Source organism: Dipodomys merriami, unplaced genomic scaffold (genome assembly GCF_024711535.1).
Source record: "Dipodomys merriami isolate MVZ:Mamm:240054 unplaced genomic scaffold, mDipMer1.0.p SCAF_1, whole genome shotgun sequence".
NCBI classification, from domain to species: domain Eukaryota; kingdom Metazoa; phylum Chordata; class Mammalia; order Rodentia; family Heteromyidae; genus Dipodomys; species Dipodomys merriami.
In genome coordinates this window covers 130,209,995-130,234,290 of record NW_027202270.1, presented here as the reverse complement: position 1 = coordinate 130,234,290, position 24,296 = coordinate 130,209,995, and the positions used below count along the sequence as shown (strand labels likewise).

The following is a 24,296-nucleotide window of genomic DNA, read 5'->3' as shown; positions in this document are numbered from 1 at the left end:
AAGGTGAGCGCTCTACTGCTTGACCCACAGTGCCACTTCCAGATTTCTGGTGGTTTATTGGTGATAAGAGTCTCAGGGACTTTCCTGCCTGGGATAGCTTTGAACCATGATTCACAGATCTCAGCCTCCTGAGTAGTTAGGATTACAGGTGTGAGCCACCAGCGCTCAGCGATAGGTTTTGTGCTTTTGCCTAGTTGGGGTTATTTTATAGGTGTGTGCTACCATACTCAGCTTTTTTGTTTAGTTTATGTTTTCTAACTTTTTGCCTAAGTTGGCCTTAAAATACTATACTCCTGATCTCTGCCTTCTGAGTAGTTGAGATTGCAGATGTGATCTATGTGCCTGGCCTACATTTAACTTTCTAAAGAACTTTCAAGCCATTTCCTCGAATGCCTGTGTCATTTTGCATGCATATTAGCAAGGTCTGGGAGTTTCAGGTGCTTGGCATCTTTGTCAACAGTTGGTATCATCAGGGTTGTTAGAATTTTTTATATTACCATTCTTACAGATGGCTTGTATAGCTTATTTTGCTCTTAATCTTTTTTGACCTAATATTTAATGTATTCTTTCATGGACAAGCTTCCAATTGTATATCCTTTATGATGAAGTGTCTGTTCAAGGTGTTGTATGTGTGTGTTTACCTTTTTAAAATTGAGTTCTTTTGTTTCTTGGTTGAATTTTCAGAGAGTTTTTATAAAAAACATACCCTAGGTACAGAAGCTTTATTGTATGTGTGACTTATTTTTTTCATCCTATTAATAATACTATCTCAGCAAGAATTTTTAAGTTGAAGAAGTATGATTAATCTCTTATTTTTTTTCTCAAATGGCTTAAGCCTTGAGAGATATGGCCAAATTATTTTTTGACTTATTCCAGTCTATATGTATTTTCTTTTATAATTTCTTCAAAAAATTCCATAGCTTAGATAAATATAATTTATTTTGCATTCATATCTGTAGAAAATCTGAGGTTTGCATCTCAGGCTGGCCTCCATTTTTGTATATGAATGTCTAATATCTAACCATTTGCTGAAAAGCTAGCTTTTCTCCATTGAATTGCCTTTGTACGTCAGATAGTTGATTATATTTGTGTAGGTTGACTTTTCTAGTATTTCCTGTTTTCCTGGGGCTTCCCTTGTGCATTTACAAAGATAGGACTTTAGAATGTAGCTCTGTTCTTCCTGTGACTACTAACGTTCAGGACGGAAGAGGAAGATGGCAACAGATGTTTGCCTCTATGTTTTGGAATCATAACTCCTCTCTCAGGTCAGAGAGGAAAATGGCTTTTCCTCAGTTTTAGATGACTGTGGTTCCTGCTGGTTAGGTTTAGGAATCCTTTCCAGCTCCTCCAGCTAGAACTAAAAGAAAAAGACTTACTCTTTCTGTTAGCAGTTCTGGATATCAGGTTGCCTGGAGTCCAGGCTTAGGGAATTTTATAGGGAAAATGTGGGGAAACTGTGCTGGTGCTGTGTCCTCTGAGCACTGCTTTCCTTCCTTGTCAGTTTGCTGCCATTGCTTTGCCTCATGAAGCTTGTTCAGGTATTTCAGCTGCATAGAATGGCTGGAAGGACTTTATCCTGCTCTGGAACCAGTGACCTACTATTTTTAAGTACATAATTTGAGGCGTGTTAGGGCAAGTTGTAAATATTGTCTATTACATGAGATAATAGACATTCTGTGGACAGTGTTTTTTCATAGATTTTTTTTAATAGCTACTGGTTGAGTTGATTCACATTGTATAACGTATGTTAACAAAGCAGAAACTTTTAAGTTTTGTGGATTGGGATTCTTCTCCCAATCAAAAAGAAAAGTAGATAATTTAAGGTAATCATTTTAATACTGCATGCGAACTACCTTTTGCTGGTGTTTGATTTCAGGTGCAGAAGGACACCCACCGATGCTTTTTGTCACTCACTATTTGCCTTGTGGTTCTCATCTTTGGTCACACTAAGAATTGTCTGAATTTAATCCTTTGATATCTAGTTACTGTTTATCTTTAAGGTGTGAGTTGACTTGTCTCCTTTCTAAATCCTCATACAAGGTTTCAGGGGAATTAGAGAATGCAGGGAAGTCCAAGAAGAAGAGGCTGAGGATGTGCATGTTCATTCTTGTCTGACTTAAAAAATGTGGACTAAATATAATTATTCAGACAGCTGGTGAAAAACAAATACAGTTGTGTGGATTCCTAATGGAAACAACTACATGTCTAGAAATTAACTAATTTATTTTAGGTTATTGTTTATCAGTACAAAATCATAAAAGATTAGTGAGGAGGGAATTTTCTGTGGGATGTCATAAATATCTTGAAATATACCTCAGGAGGCTGTGTTAATGGGATCACAGCAGAGTAGTATAGGAATAGATAATTAGGAAGGCCAAGCAAGAGGTAATTAGGAATAACTCACTTAGCATTTGAATTATAGGAAATGACAGTAAAAATATAAAGATAACAGATAGTTGGTAATCCCTTGGTATCTCTTTATAGATATATCACCATGGTAATTAATTCTGCCCCCGATGATTTCTTTGCTTTTGTTGCTTAAGACTGGCAAGAGTTGGGAGCATTTATAGGACATGGTGCCACTGACTCTGCTGAGTGCTTTCCATTGCTTTTCCCTTGACATCCTTGTAAGAACTCTGGGAGACTGGCTGGTGGGCTGGGGAACCCATGGGACCAAGGAGGAGAGATGGTCAGGCTCTAGATAGTTCACTGTTAAATATATAGCTCTATGACTCCCTAGTTGAGGGCTGTTACACCTTTGTGATACAGCCTTTACCTAGCAAAGGTGTCCTGGGTTTAATCCCTAAGTACTACAAAAACAAAATAGCAAACCAGAACCCCTCCCCTATTTGAACTAGGTAAATTTCTGGGAGAGGGAATTGGGAAGAGCAAATTAAATTCTAGAAATTAACTATGTATACTTAGTAAAATGAAAGGCTGTTTTGACCAGGTAAATAGAAGCTTTAAAAGCCAAGTGAAGTGGTGAGTTTAGTGGTTATCCAGTGCAAACCAAAGAAAGAGTGGAAAGAGCCTTCCTTCTGTGATTCCTTATGACACCAGAGCACTTCTTTAATGTCTGTTTGATAATAAATAACTACTTTTCACTGCCACTCTTTTCCTGATAACATCTCATTTAATATCATTGTGACTGAGATAAGCTTTATTAATCTAGTGCTGAGGATCACATCCAGAGGAAGACGTAGGTAGATTAGGTTCAAAAAGAGAACTTGGTGTTTTTTTCATGGGTATGATTTAGGGTCCTGGTGTGTTTAGCATCTTAATGCTTTCCAAATGATTTTATGGAGAGAAGATTCCTTGTTTTGGTTCAGAACTTATGGCTGCTTCTCTCTATCATTCCCCCTCTCTCACACAGTTAAATTAATTGGTAGGTTTTAAACTTCTAAAAGTGAATAGGACCTTGAAGAATTGAGGAATGGTGTTAACATCCTGTGCAGATGATGTTTGTGCCTGGATGTTCATGTTTACACATATTTTCTTTGTGAATATACAGACTGCAGCTAACTCAGACAATGTGTGTGGTATTCCTTCCTTTTATGAATAATTTTAGTTGTCAACGGAGCACAGATAAGATCCTTTTGTGATACTCACACAACAAAATGACTTTAGTGGTAGGCCAAGGACTTGCCAGCATCTTTCAAGTCTTAAAAGTGATTGAAATTTGAGAGCAATTAGACATTATTTAATTTTATATTTACCAAAATTGAAGTAGTTGTTTTAGATAACAGTTTATGCTCATCACATGGACAAGTGAAAATATTTTGGATTTAGTCTTCATATTAGTAATAGTTGATTATAAGTAGAAGCGTTTGTGTGTGAAACTGGCAATGAGGAACATGCTCTGTATTTTATCATGAAGTTTCAGGTTGTTTAGTATCTTCTAATTCTCCTTTCATTTACAGTGTGTATATATAACATTGTAATTCTCATTATGAAAACTTAGAAAGCCTCTAGGGGTTGGAGGCATGGCTTAGTTGGTAGATCCCTAGCCAGATCCTAGCATCAGATACCAAACTCAAGTCCAGGTCTCTGGCAAAAAAAAAAAAAGGAAAGAAAAAACAAAAGGAAGTGTAGCATAATCATGTTTCCCTAATAAACCTTTTAACAGCCAGGATGAACTTAACATGTGAGTTCTATTTCTGCAGTCTTACTCTTGCTTTCATGAACTACTGACTATGGTCCTATTCCACCTAGTCCACAGTTCAAAATCCATATTACCACCAGAGTTTCTACACAAAAAAAGTATGTTTAGCTGTGTCACTTTCCTGAAATCTTTTCTAGGGCTCTTCATAGTCTAAAGGAATAAGTCCAGGATGATCCATGTGGAATTCAAACCCTCTGGTAGCAACCTTGCCATTATCTATCCACTTCCTGCTTTTAACTTGGTTTCCAGTGTCTCATTTCAGGGTGCTTCTGCTATTCCTGTCCACTATCTATTTACCTTCTTGTTCTATAAGATAATGCATAGGGAGTTCCTTCCTTCTGACACCATGAATTGGGCTGTGTGCCCCACCTTATGCTCTGTGTACGTACCTTTCTGCTCATTACTATATTGAATTTGTGCACTAAGATGATGGAGCTGTGGATTCCTTGACAGCCGTGTCCCTCAAGCCTTATGCAAAAACGGATACATAGAAGATACAGTCCTCAGTGTGTCTCAGTGAAACTGAATGGAAGGTGACTGTGCCTCCTGTGGTGGTCAAGTCTCATCACTACAGCATTTCAGGTACTTGAAAGGGCTCTTATTGTTCAGTTAGTTTTGCTTGATCTTTCATTTTGTTTGGTGATGCTTTTAGTTTTCTTTTACTTTATCTTTGACACTCATAGCAACCCAGTAACTTAAGTATTTAAAAATCTTTTTAATAATTAACAGTAATAGCTAAAAATGTTCTTTTTTAATATACAGTCTCACTTTTTTCTGATAATAATGGAAGGGGAATGATGGCACTGTTTGCACTTAAGGTTTGGGAACTGAAGCTAGAGAGCAGTAAATTAGTTTGCCCAAAGTTTGACCTTATAGATGGTGATTGTTTTACTGACGATGGAAATCCAAGGCTTGAGTCTGGCCATTGTGTACATTTCCAGCATAGCACTGTGCTTTATAGAAAACTATTTGTGTAATGATGTGACATATAGCAGGAATTCCATGGCTGTTAGGCAGTAGTGACTGGACTGGAAAGCTGTTAGATTGACAACACTGTTTAGAATACAGAGGAAAAACTATTTTTTAAGAAGTCTGAAATGAACTCTTACGACATGGGCACAGAACTTTTGCTTTCTTGTTGATTTTAGTATACTTGTGATTTCTTGTTTCTTTTGAGTGTTCTTCCTCCTGTGGTTTGTCCCCTGTTGCCACTGTATTTGATTTTGGTACCCTGGGTGTTGTGTATACGTTATCTGAATTAGGGAAGGGAAGGGGAACAGCAAAATGGTGAGACAAAGGACAAGGAGAGAACCAATGCAACAGTGAAACTCACAAGACATTATGTTGGAAATGATCTGTACAACTGGGGGGGGGGCTAGAGGGGGTGAGAAGGTGGGAGAAAAATAAGGGGGGGTACAAGTTCGACAAGAAATGCACTTATTACTTTATGTAATTGTAAACCCTACAGAGGGCTGGGCATGGTGATAGAGCCTATAATCTTAGTACTTGAGAGGCAGAGATGGGGATCATGGTTTGAGGCCAGTTTGGGCAAAAGAAGCCAAGACTTAATCTCAACCAATGTCTAGGTGAAATGATGTATGCTTATTATCACCACACAGGGGACACAGGGAAGCACAAATAGAGGGATTCCAGTCTAGGCCTGCTTGAATATAAAGACCCTTACCTCAGAAATAATCCAGGCAAAGGAGCTGGAGGCATGGCTCCAGTGGTAGAGCACTGAGGCCCTGTATTACCAAAAAAAAAAAAAAAAAAAAAAAAAAAAAATGAACACAGATGGAAATAGTATTATTTTCTATTTAGTGTGTCAATTTGGATTTTGTTCCTAGCTTTAAGTTAGAATAGAGAAGGTGACTGACTCATTTTTCAATAAATATCTCATTCTGCTCAAAGACGAGTGTCCCCTCCTCTTACCGTATCCTACCTCTGGGGAATTATGTTTGGCAAAATTACCGCCTATAATCCTTTAGTTGTTGGCAAGTGTGAGGTATATTATCATTTCTTCAAAGATGAAGTACAATAATTATTTCACCTATATCAGACAAATTAAAGCAACTATATCTTTTAAGAATGAAATGATAGGGATAGGAAGTGGACTAAAAAATAAGCTGTTTCAGTTATACTATGGTTCTTTAATAGTGGGTCTCTAAGATCGTAGATTTCCATGTTAACTCTTTTGGAACAGCTCATCTGACTTGTAAAACAGGAAGGAAATTTTTGTAGTGTTTGTTGTGTTGTAGATGTTTAACCTACATGCTAGCTCTCCAGTGATCCTTCCACTAAGCCTCTATTGTTTTCCCTCAGTTTTTCCATGGCTAGTTCTTGAAATATTAAAAATCCAGAGACTATTTAATGATCATAAAATAGATGTATGGCTTAAACAAAAATATAGTAAATTATGAAATGTTTTAGTATTCATAATTGAAAACTGCCTTTGACTAAATCTTACCCTCTGTACTTTAATATTTTCTAGCATTAGCAGTGAAGTTTGTCTGTGACTTATGGGAACAGGTAATCTGATTACACTGAGTATGATTTCCCCAAATGTCTTGGGAATTAATTTAGGGTGGTGGTTCTACCAAATCCTGGGGAGATTCTGAGTATCTTCTGTCTGTCAGAATAACTACTTTTGAGGTCTTTTTCTCCCAAACCACAGGGCACTATAGGAGCTCCAGCCTAGGTGTCTCAAGAGTAAGGGAAAGAAGAGGGGCAGAAGGAACTCCTTGTAATCTCTTGATTTCTACTTGAAATTCTTGGCCACTGCTGTCTTCAAGGGAGACTCAAGTGTGGTGTTTAAGTAGGCATGTTGCCAAAGTAAATAAAATCTTCTATTACTTGGGAAGAGTGGAAATCAAATTTGCAAAGTTGAGACTCTGCTACCAAATGCAAAATTTATTTTGTAAGTCATGAATCTGGCTAACCATCATTCCAAAAGTTAGAGGACTACTTTAAAGAAATATTTCATGTCTTGGCAGATTTCTTTCCCAGTTCATTTCTGCACTTTCATAAAATTCTTAATGGACTTTAAAAATTCTCTCTAATAAATAACCATTTAACCTCTAAGTATTAACAATCTAGACTTAAAACAGAGTAGGAAAGATATAATGTGCTATAGATTAAGAAATTCTTTCATGCACTTCCTAAAGGTACATGTTATAGACACATTCACGAAAAACCATCCATGTTTCTCATGGAGCCACTCCACAGACATAACTTTTCAAAGCTCTGCCACTTTCTTGCTTTGATCTGCTCTGGTCAGCTGTGCTTGTTGATCTAGTGTCATAATCTTTTTGCCTCTGTCGTGGCCTGGTAATTTATCTGCATGAAAAGTTCTCCCTGTAGGTTATAACCTGGAAAGATTGTGTTGGTCCTTCAGGTTTTACTTCCTCTAGTTTGTCTCATGGTTCATGCAATATGCCTGCCTACCGCATCATCTCCTGACTGGCATTGTGGCTTGTTTGGTACATGCTTTCATGGAGTATTCTCTGGTTTGGCTTACCTTATCTCTGGAGGGAATAGAGCTGTGATGTCTTGGAGTACATGAGATAGTACTCCTGAGGCCCTCCAAACCATGCCTTTCTCTGCACAGAAAGCATGTTTTGTATATCTTACATTTTTTCACATTGCATTTTAACTTGATAAGTGCTGTTTTTGGTGACAAATTCCTAAGGGCAATTGCTTTGTTTGTTAAAACAATTTTGGCATCTCTGTACTGTATGCAGTGCATAGTAGGTGCTCAGTAAATGTGTAATGAATAAGAGAGTAGATACGAAAAGGAGGACTAGATAAAGCTTTCCAGCCTCTGGAAACTTGAAGCATTAAAGTATATAGACCCTTGTAAAGATCCTGGCAGCTCATCAGGAAACTACAGTGATCCACTGTGCTTTGCTATTTTGGATGGGCTAGACCTCATGCACATGCATGGCATGCTTCGTAACTATAGAATTTTCTGTGATTGGGAGACCTAACTTAGCTCAGTACTTTTTTTTTGGGGGGGGGTGTGGTGGTCCGGTCATGGGGCCTGAAATCTGGGCCTGGGCGCTGTCCCTCAGCTCTAGGCTAGCGCTCTACCATTTGAGCCACAGCTCCACTTCCGGCTTTTTTCTTTTTGCTTATGTAGTGCTGAGGTTGAACCCAGGGCCTCAGGCATGCAAGGCAAGCGCTCTACCATCGAGCCACCTTCCCAGCCCTCAGTACTTATTTCTTTAAGTTGATCTTTTAACATATGAGTATCTGATGTGTGCTGGGTTTTAGAGCGGGAAAATTAGTAATCTTAGCTTTTAAGTTTTTCCAGGATGGGGGAGGTAGAGATAGATACACACATACATACCCAGTCTTCAGTGTATGTTTAAGTGATAGATGAAGGTTACGAACCAAGAATGAACACATGATTCTTAGGCTTTGTTTCTTCCTTAAGAACAGCAGTTCTCTTTATGGAAGGTAAGTGCTGTTCTTTAAGCTCTGTTCTTCAAAATCTATGAACTTGTTTATGTTCATACATTTGAGACACCAGATCATTGCTTACAACAGCAAGGCAAAACCAGCGTGAGGCAATTGTGTAGCTCCACAGTGCCAGAATCTTTGACTGCTAATTCCCTGGATATGACAACATAATACTGCTTAGACCTCCTCTGAGCTTGGGTATGCATTCTAAGGTGATTGCATAGTACAGACTGGTTACTAAAGCATCATTATTCATATTTTTAAAAGTAGAAAGGAAGAGAAAAATATGAAATTCTCAACAGTTAGCTCTCTTTAATAATCCTTTCTGTTTAATTTTTCTTTTCTCCAGATACATGTACTGTTTTTCATTGGCCAAATCTTTGTCATATGGACACCCAACTAACTGTAAGGGAAGCTTTGAAAACTAGCTTTTAAAGTTAGGTGGTTCTTCTTATAGACAAGTTGGCAGTTCATTTGGGAACTAGAGGAAAGTAGATATTGGGTGGAACAAGAACCTGAAACATCGATCAGAAAGTATCGTGAGAGTGGGCATGGTGGAGTCAGAGCTTCTGGAGCAGATACTGAACTTCACTTTTCACAGTCTATGGTTTATTATTAAAAAACAGATTGACCTTTCAGATACCAAGAAAATGAAATATTTGGATTTGTTCTGCTTTCTGAAGCACAATGTTAACTCGTCTTTAGGCATGTGGAGTGGGTCAGAATGACAGGCCGATGAGAGAACAAACTTTGTTACACACACACGTCCAGCTGTGTGTGTGTGTGTGTGTGTGTGTGTGTGTGTGTGTGTGTGTGTGTGTGTGTGTGTGTGTGTGTGTGTGTGTGTGTGTGTGTGTGTGTGTGTGTGTGTGTGTGTGTGTGTGTGTGTGTGTGTGTGTGTGTGTCAGTTGTAGGGCTTGAACTCAGGGCCCGAGTGCTGTCCCTGACCTCCTTTGCTCTTGAGCCACAGTGCTGCTTCCCATTTTCTGGTGGTTAATTGGAGGTAAGAGTCTCAGGGACTTTCCTGGCTGGGATGACTTTGAACACGATCCTCAGATGTCAGCCTCCTGAGTCACTAGGATTACACTGACACTTAGCCATATTTCTGTATTTAAAAACGTCTTTCCAGAAATGTATTTTTTTCACTTATGTCTTGGTGGTGATTTTTATAATACTGCTTTTAAAACTGATCGAACATAATTTCCTAAGTGGTATAGTATGCTATTTATTATTAATCTTATACCATTGGATTACTTAAATCTTTTGTATATATTTTTTGTTGTAAAAATACTGTACGGAGGGGTTATATTTACATGAGTAAGGTAATGAGTACATTTCTTATCGAGCATTGTTACCTCATCCTTTGTTTTTCCCTACCATCCCTTCCTTCCCCAACTCCCCACCACTAGGTTACTTTTGTAAAATATGTTTTTGAGAAACAAAAGCCACCTCATAACACCTTTATAACAGCAATAAAAAAAAACAAAACAACAAAAGCCAGATGAGGTTGGCTTGTAATCTCAGCTCTTGGGAGGTGGTAGCCAGAGGGCCACAGGTTGAAGCCATCTTGGTTACATGGCCAGCCTGTGGTGATGGTGGTGGTGTGGTGGTGCTGGTTGTGGTGGTTGTGGGACAGTTGGGGAAATGCTGAAGTTCTCAGCGCTTTGAAGTTTTCTTAAAATTGCAGATGGTATAAATTTCCAAAATTATCAATCCATGCCACAATTATTTAACAGATATTAGAACGGAGAATGCATGTTTTTCTTTTGCCTTCTCAGTTCTGAACACAAAATTCAAAAGAAAATTATTTCTTCATTGTCTGTGAAACTATTTTGGTCAGAGTGGCCTTGTGAACTTGTACTCTCTGGAGAGCAGTGTACTTGTAAGGAAGCTCAAATAGGTTTTTGTTGTTATCTTTTGGAATGTATCCATGTACTCTGTACAACATTGAAAATACACTCTATTACTTCATTCTGTTGTGCTGAGCAATCGGAAATTGGTTTTCCCAAATCGTCTTATTGTTAAGAATGGCCTGCTTGTATCAGTTATGTGAAGAAGAAATTCCAGGGCTCCTTGCTGTGAGATGACTTTTCCTTCCCAGCTGCTGTGCTTTGCCTGGTGGAGGACACCAGTTGCTAAGAGAAAGCTTTGTCTGTTGCATATAAAATGAACTTTGTTTGGACCTCCTGTAAGCAACTTAAATTACTTAAATGTCCAGCCGGACATTCCTCACCAGATGATGATAATTTAAATGCAGATTAAATTTAGAACCCAACTTATATTTGCTTAAAAATAGACATTGGCTTTAGAAAAATGACTTTTTTGGCATATGTGGTACTTGTTGTATGATAGGCTAGCTCATATAGTTCACGTAGTTCTTTTAGACTCTCAAAGGCAGTGTATACTTGTAACTTGGGATTCAGTCATTGGGCCACACATCAGGTGCTTCATCCCATACTATTACTTCCATTAAATTCAGAGTGAGGTAAGAATTTAATTGTTACAGAATGGAATCTGATATCTGAGTCTAATTTTATTGGAGTTTCTAGTTTGACTAAGAAAGATAGAGAACTCAGAAAATCTGACCAGTTAATGTTAAGGTGATACAAACCATTGTGTTAATGTTTTATTCAGTTTATTTATATGAGGCAGGAATTTTCCTCAGGGGACAGCATAAATGTCATTTTCCCTCAACCATGAGAAAATGAGACTAGTCACAGTTCTCGCCTGGTGTAGAAAGTCAGTTCCTTAAATAATGCATAATGTTATCAAAGTGTGGAGTGATTCTTTGAAACATTTATTATACCCAAGCTTAAGACTCTTCTTCCTTATTCTTACCCCCCCCCCCCTTCTATTCATTCTCCTTATCCTCCTAGAGATTGAACCCAGGCCTCTTGCATGCTATGCAAACTGCCTATTACTTGAGCCACATCCTTAGCCATTTTCGTTTATTGAACCCCTGGCCTCTTGCATGCTATGCAAACTGCCTACTACTTGAACCACATCCCTGGCCCTTTTTGTTTATTGAACGCTGGCCTTTTGCATGCTATGCAAACTGCCTACTACTTGAGCCACATCCCTGGCCCTTTTTGTTTTAGTTTATTTTTCAAATAGGGTCTTGTGCTTTGAAGCTGGCTTTGGATTGTGATCCCCCTACTGCCTTGCAAGCTAGACAAAGGTATGCACCACTATGTCTGGTATCTCTATGTTTTTTATGGACAGTGTTCAACAGAAAGGTTCATAAGAGGATAAGGTTGGGGTTGGGGAGAAGCTTACTGATGTTTTTAATTTTCAGAGAAATATATATTGAACTTGAATTGATGGAGTTGACCTGTGTATATTTTTTTCTAAAACTAAAACAAACTTGTAAACTTAACATAAATAGTTCAATTAATATGTCCTCATTGAAAAAAAATCTGTGAAGGACAATACTTCTGCATGACTTAAAATATAAAAGAAAAAAATTATATTTCTGGATTCCATTTTTCTTAGAGATTTAATGACTATCATCTTTGCAAATACAATTATATAATGAGTTTTTTTGAGGCACATACCTTTTATGATGTCAGTGATTAACATTATGTCTTTTGATACTTTCAGCTATAGGATTATATATTATTTTGTGACCTCACTCTGCAATGTAACTTCTTTTAGATGAGACTAGTATCTTTCCAACAGAAAGTAGGTGTTTTAAACTATATATTGTTTGTAAGAGGATATGTACTCTATATTATAATAGTTGATATATTTCTGACAGAACACTACTGTGAATATTTCTGTATTATACAAGTAATTATGGGGACACCATAATTACCACACCAAACTAGCCAAGATAGAATTGTTATACAGTGACATTGTTTGAGACATTTTTGGCAGTTTAAAATTACCTTCTTATTTATTGAGATAAAAGCAAAGTACTTGTGTGCAATAGTCATTTTTCATCATAATATAAATGTTGAATAAAAAATAGAATTTCCATACAAAGATGACTGGCTGGGTATCAGTGGCTCAGGTTTATTAAATCTAGCTACTCAGGAGGCTGAGATCTGGGGATTATGATTGAAAATCAACCCAGGCAGACAAATTAGAGAGATTTTCCTCTCTAATTAACTAGCAAAAGAGCTAGAAATAGAGGCATAAGACAAATGATAGAGCCTTAGGCTTGAGAAAAATGCCAAGCAAGAATACAATACTGTGATTCCAAGCTCTAGTTCTGGTACAAACAAAACAAAACAAAACAAGATAGTTATAAGTACTAGTTACCTAATAAGATCCATATGGTATAGAGCACATTTTTAGTTTCTGGATCAGTAGAAATGAAGAGTGAGAAATTTGCTCATTTACCATTAGCAGTAAGATTTATAATATGTCAATATTTTAATAATGTTTTAGAGGTCACTGAGTGCTTAAGCAGTTGACACCCTTTTGATCCTCAGAATTCTCCCTTCAAATATATAGGCCATCCATATTTAAAAAGAAAGAAACTATGTCTGCATACTGATGTATTTCTTACAAATTAAAAAGGAACTGTCAACTACTATTTGTTTTTAAGCAGTTTCTTTTCAGTCTTGGTTTTATTTTCCGTTGGGTTTTCAATTACAACATAAAAGTTTGAAGCTGACTCTTGAAAATTGAGTTAAAAACTAAAAGTTATAGCTCTCAGAACTTTTAAAGTTACACATGTTCCCATTAGTAATAGTTCTCTTTTTCTGAGAGCCCTTCTTATGTGTCAGACATTATACTAGGCTCTGCAGACAAACTGATACCATACTTGTCTTTACTACGCTTATAGTTTAGTGGAAGAGACATGAAAAAAGTAAATATAAATGCTTTGGAAGAAGTCTGTGTCTTTCCTATAGTAATAAGCAATCTGATAACTGATCATTTTTTGTTAGTGATTGATTCATCTCAGGGCCTTACATATATATAAGCATGCACTTTACTGCTGAGTTATAGCCACCCCTATGCTTCTAATGTTGTATTAAACACCAACAAATAGCAAAGAGGCAAGAGTAGTTGAGTCAGAATTTATAGGTTACCTTTGAAGAAAATTGTATGTGAAAACAAATTATTTGGAACCTTAAACATTTTCTTGGTACTCTTATTTAGTTCTGGATGAAACTGGGTTTCATCTCTAGCAGAGGGAAAAATCTGAATGGATTGACACTCTAATGTCACTTAGGATTTTTGCTAATTCACAACTGTCAGCATGTCCTGTGCTCTGAACCCAGGTGATCTGATTGTATTTAAACCTGTCTGATGGTGAAGAACCAAGGCAGCAGCATAAGCTTAAGTTCTTGTCCTTGACAACATATCTTTGGCTAATTTGGGAAATATTGGTACCACTAGGCCTAAAGAGCAAAGAACTAGTACATTAGCCAGTATCCTGGAGGCATGGCGACAATAAGGAGTTGGCAGCTGGCAGCAAGTGTGGCGAAGCAGGCAAAAAAATTAGGAACATGGTGTTGGTATTATTCAGGTTTTAAATTTCAAAATAACTGTGTTTCCCCAACAGATTAAGTGTGATGTTTTATTAGAGAAGGAGAAATAAGAAATAGGCCCTGTAGGTCACATTTTCAGTAAGTTCCTACTACTTAAGATAGATCTGTGACAGAGCTTGACAACTGTTAAGTAATAGGGGCATATGTTAAGGAGGGTATCCATTTTGTTCTTGAGGCTAGATTGTGTTTATATAAACTCTATGTGTAAATGATGTGTATTCTTTGGTTCAGATTTGAAGACTGTATGGCAGGATCAGGCTCATTCATTGGCTCTTAATGGTTCAAAAGTTCAGATGTGGAGGCCAGTGTAGTGCTATGCTGGCCCTAGTGAGGAGGAATTGTGCATGAATGCTGAGCTGTATCTCTGTTTACTAAGCTTTACCATAAGTGGGCCTGGAAGTGGTTTTACTATTCTTGTAAAGCCTGAGATAGTTTATCTCATTTTCTCTTTAGGGAAGTAAATGTCATTTTCACATATCTATTTTTATTGCACTGGAAGGGAGGGTCTGTCATCTCTTCTACTTCCCCACTGTTCTTCCATTTCTAACTCAGTTCCTGTCAAAGGAGCAAGTCAATGGTGCAGATCACTTGACTCTTCCCTCAAAAAACAGTTACTGAACAACTACTGTGTATTATTGCTAAGTCTTGTTTTCTTTTGTGAACAATGTGAAGTTACTATGTTTGGTTTCTGAACTCTTTAGGACTAGTGAAAAATTAAATCAATTGACTAAAGTGACTGAAACCTTCATTATAACTCTCCGAAGTTACAACCTCTCCTCCAATACTTTGACAGAATGTCTCTATCAAAGTAGATCCCACCAGGAAATACAACTCAATATAGGTGTAAACTACCAACATGTGGCACTGAATCTTGTGAAGTGCTTTTTCTGTTGATGATGTTGCTATGTTGATATGATCATGTGTTCTTTTATCCTTTGTTCAGATAATATGTTAAATTTGTTGATTTTGTAGATCATGCATTGCAATTGATTTTTCAAATGTGAAACCAGATTTACATTCCAGTTATAAATTCTGTTTGATCAAAACATGGTACCTCCTAACCCTTTATATTGTTACTGAATTTGGTTTACTAATTGAAGATTTTTTTTCTAATTGAGAATTTTAAGGTGTATATTTTTGAAGTATTGGTCTATTGTTTTCTTGTATGTCTGTATGGTATCTTGGTGTGGCATTGGTTGTAACAGTGAACTCATAGAATGAATAGGAAGGGTTGTCTCTTCTATTTTCTGAAAGTTTGTGAAATATTAACATTGATTCTTTTTAAAATTATGTGATAGAATTCCACAGTGAAGCCATCTGGGCCTGGGATTTTCTTTGTGGTAAGACTTTAAATTGCTAGATCAATTTCTTTTTATAGATAATTTGATTTATAGATTTTCTACTTTTTTGTCCCCTTCTTCCCCCTCTCCCCCCCTTTTGAGCTAGTTTACTTATACCTGCCTTCTAGGAATTTGTTGCTTTTATCTAACTTGTCTAATTTGGTGGATGTTACATTTGACTAGGATTTGTTCTCTGTGAAACTCTTGGAATTCAATCCCCATTGTAAGGTATTAAGAGGTAGAAAGTTAATCTGACTGTGCTATTAAGAGGCAGGGTCTTAACAAAGCAATTAGGATTAGATAGTCTTTAGGATTGAGGGCCTGTGATTGGATACTGGTGGATTTATGGAACTGGGAGAGAGACTAGGACCAGTTACACATACAGCCACCCTTAAATCTATCTTTGATGTCATGCTCAGTGCCATTGCAGAACTCTACCAGCGAAGATCATCACCAAATGTACTCTCTCTCTCTCTCTCTCTCTCTCTCTCTCTCTCTCTCTCTCTCTCTCTCTCTCTCTCTCTCTCTCTCTCTCTCTCTCTCTCTCTCACTCATATTGGTCTTTGGTCTTGCATCAGAAATGAACTAATACAGTGGCATACACATTTTCGTATTTCCTTATAATCATTTTCTGTAGACTATGTGCCTTTGGGCTGAGAATGTGGCTTAGTGGTAGAGTGCTTGCCTAGTGTACATGAATCCCTGGGTTTGATTTCTCAATATCACATGAAAAGACAAAGCTGGAACACTTCATACTGTGGCTCAAGTGTGGTAGACTGCTAGCCTTGAGCACAAGAAGCTCCTGGACAGTGTACAGGCCCTAAGTTCAAATCCCAGGACTGCGCCCCCGCCCCCCCCCCCAAAAAAAATGTTGATTCCTTCTTTTATTCCTGAATTTGCTAATTGGGGATTGTTTGGGTAATTTTTTTTTTTTTGGGCCAATCTAAAAGGTTTATCAGTCTTACTGACTTTTATAAAGAACCAACTTTTGATTTTACTTTTTTTTCTCTGTTTTTAATTTCATTGGTTTTTGCTGTATAATGTTTTTCTGCTTGCTTTTTAGGTTTAGTTTTATTTAGTTTCTTAAAGTAGAAGTGAATTGAGCTCTTATTTTCTAACATAGTCTTAAGTGTAAAGCTAAAATTCTTTCTATCATTACTTTATTTAGCTGCATCCCACAAAATTTGATATGTTGTATTTTTGGTTTTTTCTTCTACCTATAGATTGTTGAGAAGTTAGTTATCTTTTAATTTCCAGCTATTGGAGATTTTGTGCAAATTCCCTTGGTTTAGTCAGTGAACATATTTCATCTTCTTTTAGTACTTGTAAATTTATTGAGATTGGTGGCATCATAGGTTTGTCTTGGACCGTAACAAATATATTTGTGATGTTGGCTGATGGCATGTCTATATAGTTAATAGTGATTTTACCCTTACTGAATTTTTTTGTATAGTTGTTGTATTAATTTTTTAGAGTGAGGTATTGAGGTCTTCAATTATTGATGAATTGTTTCTCCTTTCAATTCACTCTACTTGGTTCCATTTGTTGTAAGGCTCTGCTGTTTGGTGACATTTATGTTTATATTTCCTTGGCAAACTGCCTCTTACCATCTTAACTCATCTCTCTTTTTGTTCAGTAACTTTTTTCTTAATATCTATTTTGTCTAATAATAGTGCAGCTTCTCCAGCTTTTGCTCTTTCATCATTATATAGATCTGCTCTTCCCCATACCCCTTCCACAGCTCTACTTCCCAATGTTCCTAAAATTGAACCCAGGTCTAATGTGTGCTGTGCATATGCTGTATCTACCCCCTGGCTATCCTAACCTTCAGGTCTCTTAGGGTTACTATTTATGTTGTATGTTTTCCCATCTTTCAAGGCTATTAATGTCAGTCATATGTCAAGAATGTTATAGTGTAATTTTTATATATTTTTTCAGATCTGCTGCATTTTCATAGTTTTTTTATTCACATGATAATAATGAACTCAAAAAGATATTTTGGAAATTATCATAGAATTTTAAACTATCATCATGCATACAGTTCTCTGCTGTTTTAACTTCTGTTACAGTAAGGGATTCAAAGAATCTCATAACTAAAAATGTCCCTCATGTTGTTTATAGTCCCCTCCTACCACCCACAGCCTTGATAGCTACTCATGTCTTCCTTCATTCCTTTAACTTTTTTCCTTTTGAGATTTTCATTTAACTTACTGAATTAGAATGCCATAAATAAAGTCATCCAGTGCATGATTTTCTGAGACAGACTTCTTCCTCTTAGCTTGCCTTTGAGATTTGTCCAAGTGATTACCAATATCAGTAGTTCATTCCTTTTTATTGCTGCAGTATTGCCTTTGGTAGATGTACCAATTTGTTTGTGTATTCAGCATTGAAGGATACTTTGGTTATTTCTGGCTGTGAGTGATTATGAATAGACCTGCTTTTGCAGCATTTGTGTTCTTGTGAATGAGTTTGAGTTTCTTTTTTCTGTTTCATGCTGTGCTGGGAATCAAACCTAAGGTCTCATGCATGTGGGGCTACCACTATACCACTGAGGTACATCGCCAGCCTGATGAGTTTTCATTTTTCTTGAGTAGATGCTCCAGTATGTGATTTTTGAGTCATATACTGAACACTGCCAAGCTATTTTTAAGACTATGTTGTCTTAAATTATGTTGCCTTAAACTTTTAAGACTGTATTGTTTATCAGCAGTGTTTGGGAGCTCTAGCTGCTCTCCATCCTTGCTACCTCTTCATATTCCCAAGATTAAAAAAATTATAATAAATGCATAGCAGTATCTTTTTCCTGGCTTTAATATGCATGTTGTTAATTATGTTATGATTTTAAACATCTCATGTATTGTTTTATTCTTCTGTCATTGGTGAAGTGTTTTTCTTTTTAAGCTTTTAACTATTCTCTAGTAACTGTTTCTGAGAAAAATGATTTTAAGTACACAGAACATAATCTTCCTTGCTAACAAAGGTCATTTATGAGCTGTGATTGTTATATGGGGTTGGAATTACAGGGAAGCTGTCAAGGACAGTGGGGTAGCAGGGCCGTGCCTGTCTTTCCATGCTACTTTCCTGCTGCTGGTATGGCGAATCCTGGCAGCAATCCCACTTCCCATTCCCTTTCTGGTTTACTGCTTTAATAAAATAATCATGAATAAGTCTGTTAGAACAATTTGAAAAAGAATAGTGATATACCTCTTAGTAAGTGCCCTGAGAGCTCTTTTCCAAGTAAAGTACTTAAACTTTGCAACATCTGTTTTAATGCTTGTCATACTGGGGCCAAGAGTGGCATGAAGGGTCTAAGGCCATAAATTGTAGCCACATAGCATTGGTAGGCTGAATAAACAATATGCTTTGCTGTATGGACTCTACTATTTTTCAGCAGTGTATGGATGCTGTTAAACAGCTGTGGGTTTCAGTTGTTTCTCCTGTACTTACTTTATCAACTCTTACTGTTTTTCTTTACTTGGTTGTGGTGTGGTGAGTGGAATTTGCCAGGTAGAGCTTTCCTGAGAAGTGTTGACAGGATCCAAGAGGTTTTGTAGTTTGTGTAGTGGTGTAGTTTGATTGTCAAATATTCATTTTAAGGTATTATACTAATTTTTGGTATTACAGTATGGACTATTCAAAAGATTTTTGTAAGTCAGGCGCCAGTGGCTCAAGCCTGTAATCCTAGCTACTCGGGAGGCTGAGATCTGAGGATTAGGGTTCAAAGTCATCCGAGACAGGAAAGTCTGTGTGAGACTCTTATCTCCATTAAACCACCAGAAAACTGGAAGTGGCACTGTGCTCAAGTGGTAGAGCACTCACCTTGAGTTGAAGAGCTAAGGGACAGCATCCAGGCCCAGGGTTCAAGCCCCACGACTGACCAAAAAAAAAAAAAAAAGAAAAAGATTTTTGTAAACATTGGGATATATGCAAGCTCTCCAAATCTCCAAATGAGAAGGCCCACAAGAGTTATTACTAGCCTTAGTCTCAAAGGTGACAAGAAAAGGTGTATTCCTCACATCATTACTGCACATAAAATATTTAAATCATGGGTTGTGGGGTTGGTTATTTCCCACTTGTGTCATTTTGAAACATTTATTATAAATTTATCAAACATTTGCTTTAAGTAAAACTTGTTTAGTGGCTTGAGACAGGCATTGGTGGCTCATGCCTGTGATCCTAGCTACTCATGAGACTGGGATCTAAGGATCACAGTTTGATGCCAGTCCTGGCAGGAAAGTCTTTGAGACCATTATCTCCAATTAACCAGCAAAAAGCTAGGAAGTAGAGATGTGTCTTAAGTGGTAGAATGCCAGCCTTGGGCAAAAAAAGGCAAGCACAAGTGGGAGTTCAAGCCCCTAGTGTACACAAGCATACACAAACAAACATACACACACACAACACACACACACACACACACACACACACACACACACACACACACACACACACACACACACACACACATATGCATGCAAAAAAAGGAAACGATTTCTCTGTAATTTATATAAGCACAACTTCTACTTTCCAGTTACCCATCAGATTCATCTAAGTGCTTTACTCCTTTACATGCCTCACACTGTCAAGTAAGCTCTTGTTTAAAGAGTATGTAATTATATCATAATATGGTAATTTGTTATGCAAATGCCATCTCTTAAATTATCAACCAGACAACTTTATTTTCTTCAGTTATTTTTGGTTCTTATTTCAGGATGTGAATTAGGATAGCAATCTTTGTGTATTAATAGAAAGTAAGCAGAGAAAAGCTACCTAAATGGTGAAATACACAAAATTATTATTGCTTTAAGTTTAGTTATATTAGGGATGTAGTTTGTTTTGGTGGACTTAAAAAAAAAATCGTGTGTACTTAGTTTCCCAAATGGCTTTATCAATAGGAGCTTCTGTTTGAACACAGTCGAAATTTGAAAATGTTTGCTGGGGATAGTAGTTGTTAAGGTGTGATGAGGCCCACTAAAACATTTCTAAAAGATTACATTTCTAATTTTGTGACAGTAAAATACCTCTTAAGGTTTTGCAATTTATTTATTTATTTATTTTTACTGAATAATTACTCACACTAAATTTGATAGGAATTAAAACATGTGTCTAGAAGCTGTGAGTCTAGCTCATTGACAGTGTATTCTTAACATGCTAAAGGTCTGGGTTCATTCCATAATACTACAAGAAAAATAGACTAAAATATACCAAAAAATCTGCAGAAAACTTTTTATGAACTTGTTTAAAATGATCATCTTTCTATTATAAATATTCTAGTTTTAGTGGAATTACTTTAAATGTTTTCTTTTTTCTTTTTTGTGGTGAGGATGGAACTCAGTTCCTGGCTCAGTGAAGGCAAGCAATCTACCACTGGTCTATATCCCTGACCCTTAAGGTTCCTACGGATAAATGTTTTAATTTCATTGAAGTTAACTGTATAATGGAAGAAATTGATAATTTGAACTATATTAAAATATATGGTTAAGCTGGCATGGGTGGCTCATGCATGAAATCCTAGCTACTCAGGAGGCTGAGATCTGAGGATTGTGGTTCAAAGCCAGCCTGGGCAGAAAAGTCCTTATGAGGCTCATCTCCAGTTAACCACTCAAGGGGCTGGAGGTTTAGCCCAGCGGAAGGGCGCCCGCCCAGCACGCGCAAGGCCCTGGGTTTGGTCCTCAGCCCTGGGGGGGAAAAAAAGCTACAAAAGACCAATTAACCACTCAAAACCCAGAAGTCGAGCTGTGATTCGAAGTGGTAGAGCAGTAGCCTTGAGCCAAAGAGTTCAGAGACAGGGGGAGAGAGAGAGAGAGAGAGAGAGAGAGAGAGAGAGAGAGAGAGAGAGAGAGAGAGAGAGCCCCATAAGAAGAGAAATTTGCAATGTATACATATGTCTTAAGACTCATAGCCACAGTATAAAAACAAGTACAAAAAGAATTACAAATCAACACTTATTCATATCCCAGCCAAGTATGTAAAACTTAAAACAGTTCACAGAAGATGCCTATTCAGCTAAGAAGACTTTACTTTTTATTTATTTTTATTGTAAAGGTGATAAACAGAGGGATTACAGTTACATAAGTAAGGTAATGAGTACATTTCTTTTGAACAGTTACCTCCTCCCTTATTTTCTCCCACCCCTCTTCCCTCCCCTCCAAGTTGTACAATTCATTACCCACATAGTGTCTAGTGAGTATCACTGTTGCATTGGTTCATCCTTTGTCCCACCTTTTAATTCCCCTTTTCTTCCCCAAATCAGATGAACTTACATACAAGACAAAGAGTACAGAAATAAAAACAGTTGCCAATAGGGAATAAATCAAAGGGGAAAAAAAAACTGCAAACAGTACACTGAAAAAAAACCTCTTGTTTCCTTTTCTTGGAGTTCATTTTGATAAGCATCATTTTACATAGTCATATGCACATAGCTTTTGTGATTCTCTTTTAAGAATATCCTAGACATATTCTAGTTATTACAAATGAGGGAAAACGTGCAGCTTTGGGTCTAGCTTACTTTGCTTAATAGAATTTTTTTTCCAAGGCTTTCCATTTCCTTACAAATGGGGCAATACCATTCTTTCTGATGGAAACGTAGAATTCTATTATGTATATATACCACATTTTCTTGACCCATTCATCTGCTGAGGGGCATCTGGGTTGATTCCATATCTTAGCTATGATAAATAATGTTGCAATGAACATGATTGTTTTAGTAGCTTTAGTGTGGCCTTTTTTGTGGTCATTTGGGTCAGTTTCACCTTACCTCAGTTAGAAGCCTATTACCAAGAAAACTAATAATAACAGATGCTGGTGAGTATGTGGCCAACAAGGAATGCTAACTGCACTGTTGGTGGGAATGTAAACTTGTTCAACCCCTTTGGAAAGCAGCATGGAGATTCCTCAGAAGACTAAATATAGAGCTCCCCTATGACTCAGCAATACCACTCCTGACTAAGAAGTCTTTAGACATGTTCCCAGAACTATTTCTTATCAGGTAAAAGCAAGTTATCATCATGATGGTATAACATTATCACCAGCATAACAAATGAAATAGAGCAGTAATTCTAAATGTAGAACAACTAAACTGGAAATCATATACCTTGCTCATAGAAATGATCATAAGTTGGTCTAACCTTTGACCTAGTGGTACCATCCTCAGGTATACAGATTCTACAGAAATGCACATGAGTGTACTACAAAGGATATTTTCAAAAAAGGTTTCTCATAGTTTTGTTTGTGCTAGCAACAAACTAGAACATGGTTTTCATCTATGATATTTGGCTTTCTGTAACAGATGACATTTATAATGTTGGGTGAAAGACACAGGTAGGAAAGCATACATACCTTTATGACCCCAGTGAAATAAGTTACTTTTCCCATGAAATAAATTACTTTTGCTATGCTGTAAAATAACCAGTTTGGGAACAGAATCTGTCTATGATGCTAGAACCTATAATGGTCTTTGGCTTTAGAAGTTACTCAAGATCTGTAATATCTGTTGGAGATATTTACTTAGTTGAGTAGTGGTTTTGTGGGTAGGTTCAATTTGTAAAAATTATTATATATTCACTTAGGACTTGTATACTCCTATGTGCTTTTCAGTTTTTATAAACATTTAACTTAAAAAAATCTGTTGACCTGGGGCTGGGAAGGTGGCTCAGTGGTAGAGTGCTAGCCTTGAGCTGAAGAGTTGAGGGACAGCACCCAGGCTCAGAGTTCAGGTGCCATGACCAGACTCCAAAAAAAAAAAAAAAAAAAAAAATCTGTTGACCCTAACTCTAACTCTTTTCCTGTTGTGCTTCATACTGCATTCTAGAATGTTGATATGTAATTAGAATTCTTTAATGTTGGCCATAATGGTTCTTAAAAACCTTTTGTCTTCATGGATTTATGCTTTTATTTGGTTATTTTGGCATTATTATGAGTTAGACTATTTTAAAGAGCCAGATAAAAGTCTAAGCTGTTATGTTGGGAATAAACTATAATAGATTTATGAAATATGAAAATTTGTCAGTGGTTAATATGTTTACAAAGAACTAAAATAATGTGCTGATATTATTACTGGTAATCCTTCAAGTCTAAAGAGAACGTCTATCACTTGCAATGACATGAATCCAGTTACAGTTTAATATACTACTTGGTTAATCTTAGGATTTTATCATCCTGTGCTCTCATAAGACTAATAGCACTTACCATATTCTGCACCTGGTAAAATTCTGTATATTTTATTTCTCAGAGTGCTATAGTTTCCTTGAGGGCAGGAACTGTTTCTGTATTTTTTTTTTTTTTGTTTCTGTATTTTTTCCTAGCATAATACATTGCCTTTATTAACAACAGCAAATGTTGTTTGCCTCAAAACTCTTGGAAGATTTTGTGGTAAAATCCTAAAAGTTTTGAATTCTAATACATTTTCTCAGTCAGTCAGTCAGTCAGTCAGTCAGTCAGTCAGTCAGTCAGTCAGTCAGTCAGTCAGTCAGTCTGTCTGTCTATGGCCACTACTGGGGCTTGAACTCAGGCTGTCTATTCTACTACTTGAGTTACAGCTCCAATTTTGGCTCTCGTTCTCTCTCTCTTTCTCTCCTTCCCTCCCTCCCTCCCTCCCTCCCTCCCTCTCTCTCTCTCTCTCTCTCTCTCTCTCTCTCTCTCTCTCTCTCTTTCTCTCTCTCTCTCTCTCTCTCTCTCTCTCTCTGTGGTTAATTGGAGATAAGAGTTTTTCCTGCCATGGGTGGCTTTGAACCTTGATCTTTTGATCTCAGACTCCTGAGTACCTAGATTATAGATTTGAGTCACTAGCACCCAGCTACTTATTGCTTACATATGGCAATAATGCAACTTATTGCA

At 37.1% G+C, this 24,296-nt stretch overlaps 1 protein-coding gene across 8 annotated transcripts in view; it reads left to right on the top strand.

Moving 5' to 3' along the window:
• Sipa1l1 (signal induced proliferation associated 1 like 1) overlaps positions 1-24,296 on the top strand; it is a 332,505-nt gene that overhangs the window by 96,779 nt on the left and 211,430 nt on the right. The window contains exon 1 of one of the 8 annotated variants that reach the window (XM_070030928.1): positions 4,656-4,744. The exons of the other annotated variants lie outside the window; for them this stretch is intronic. The gene's annotated coding sequence lies outside the window, so the exon portion shown is untranslated. Of the gene's footprint in view, positions 1-4,655; positions 4,745-24,296 lie in introns of those variants that run through there. 8 annotated transcript variants of the gene reach the window in all.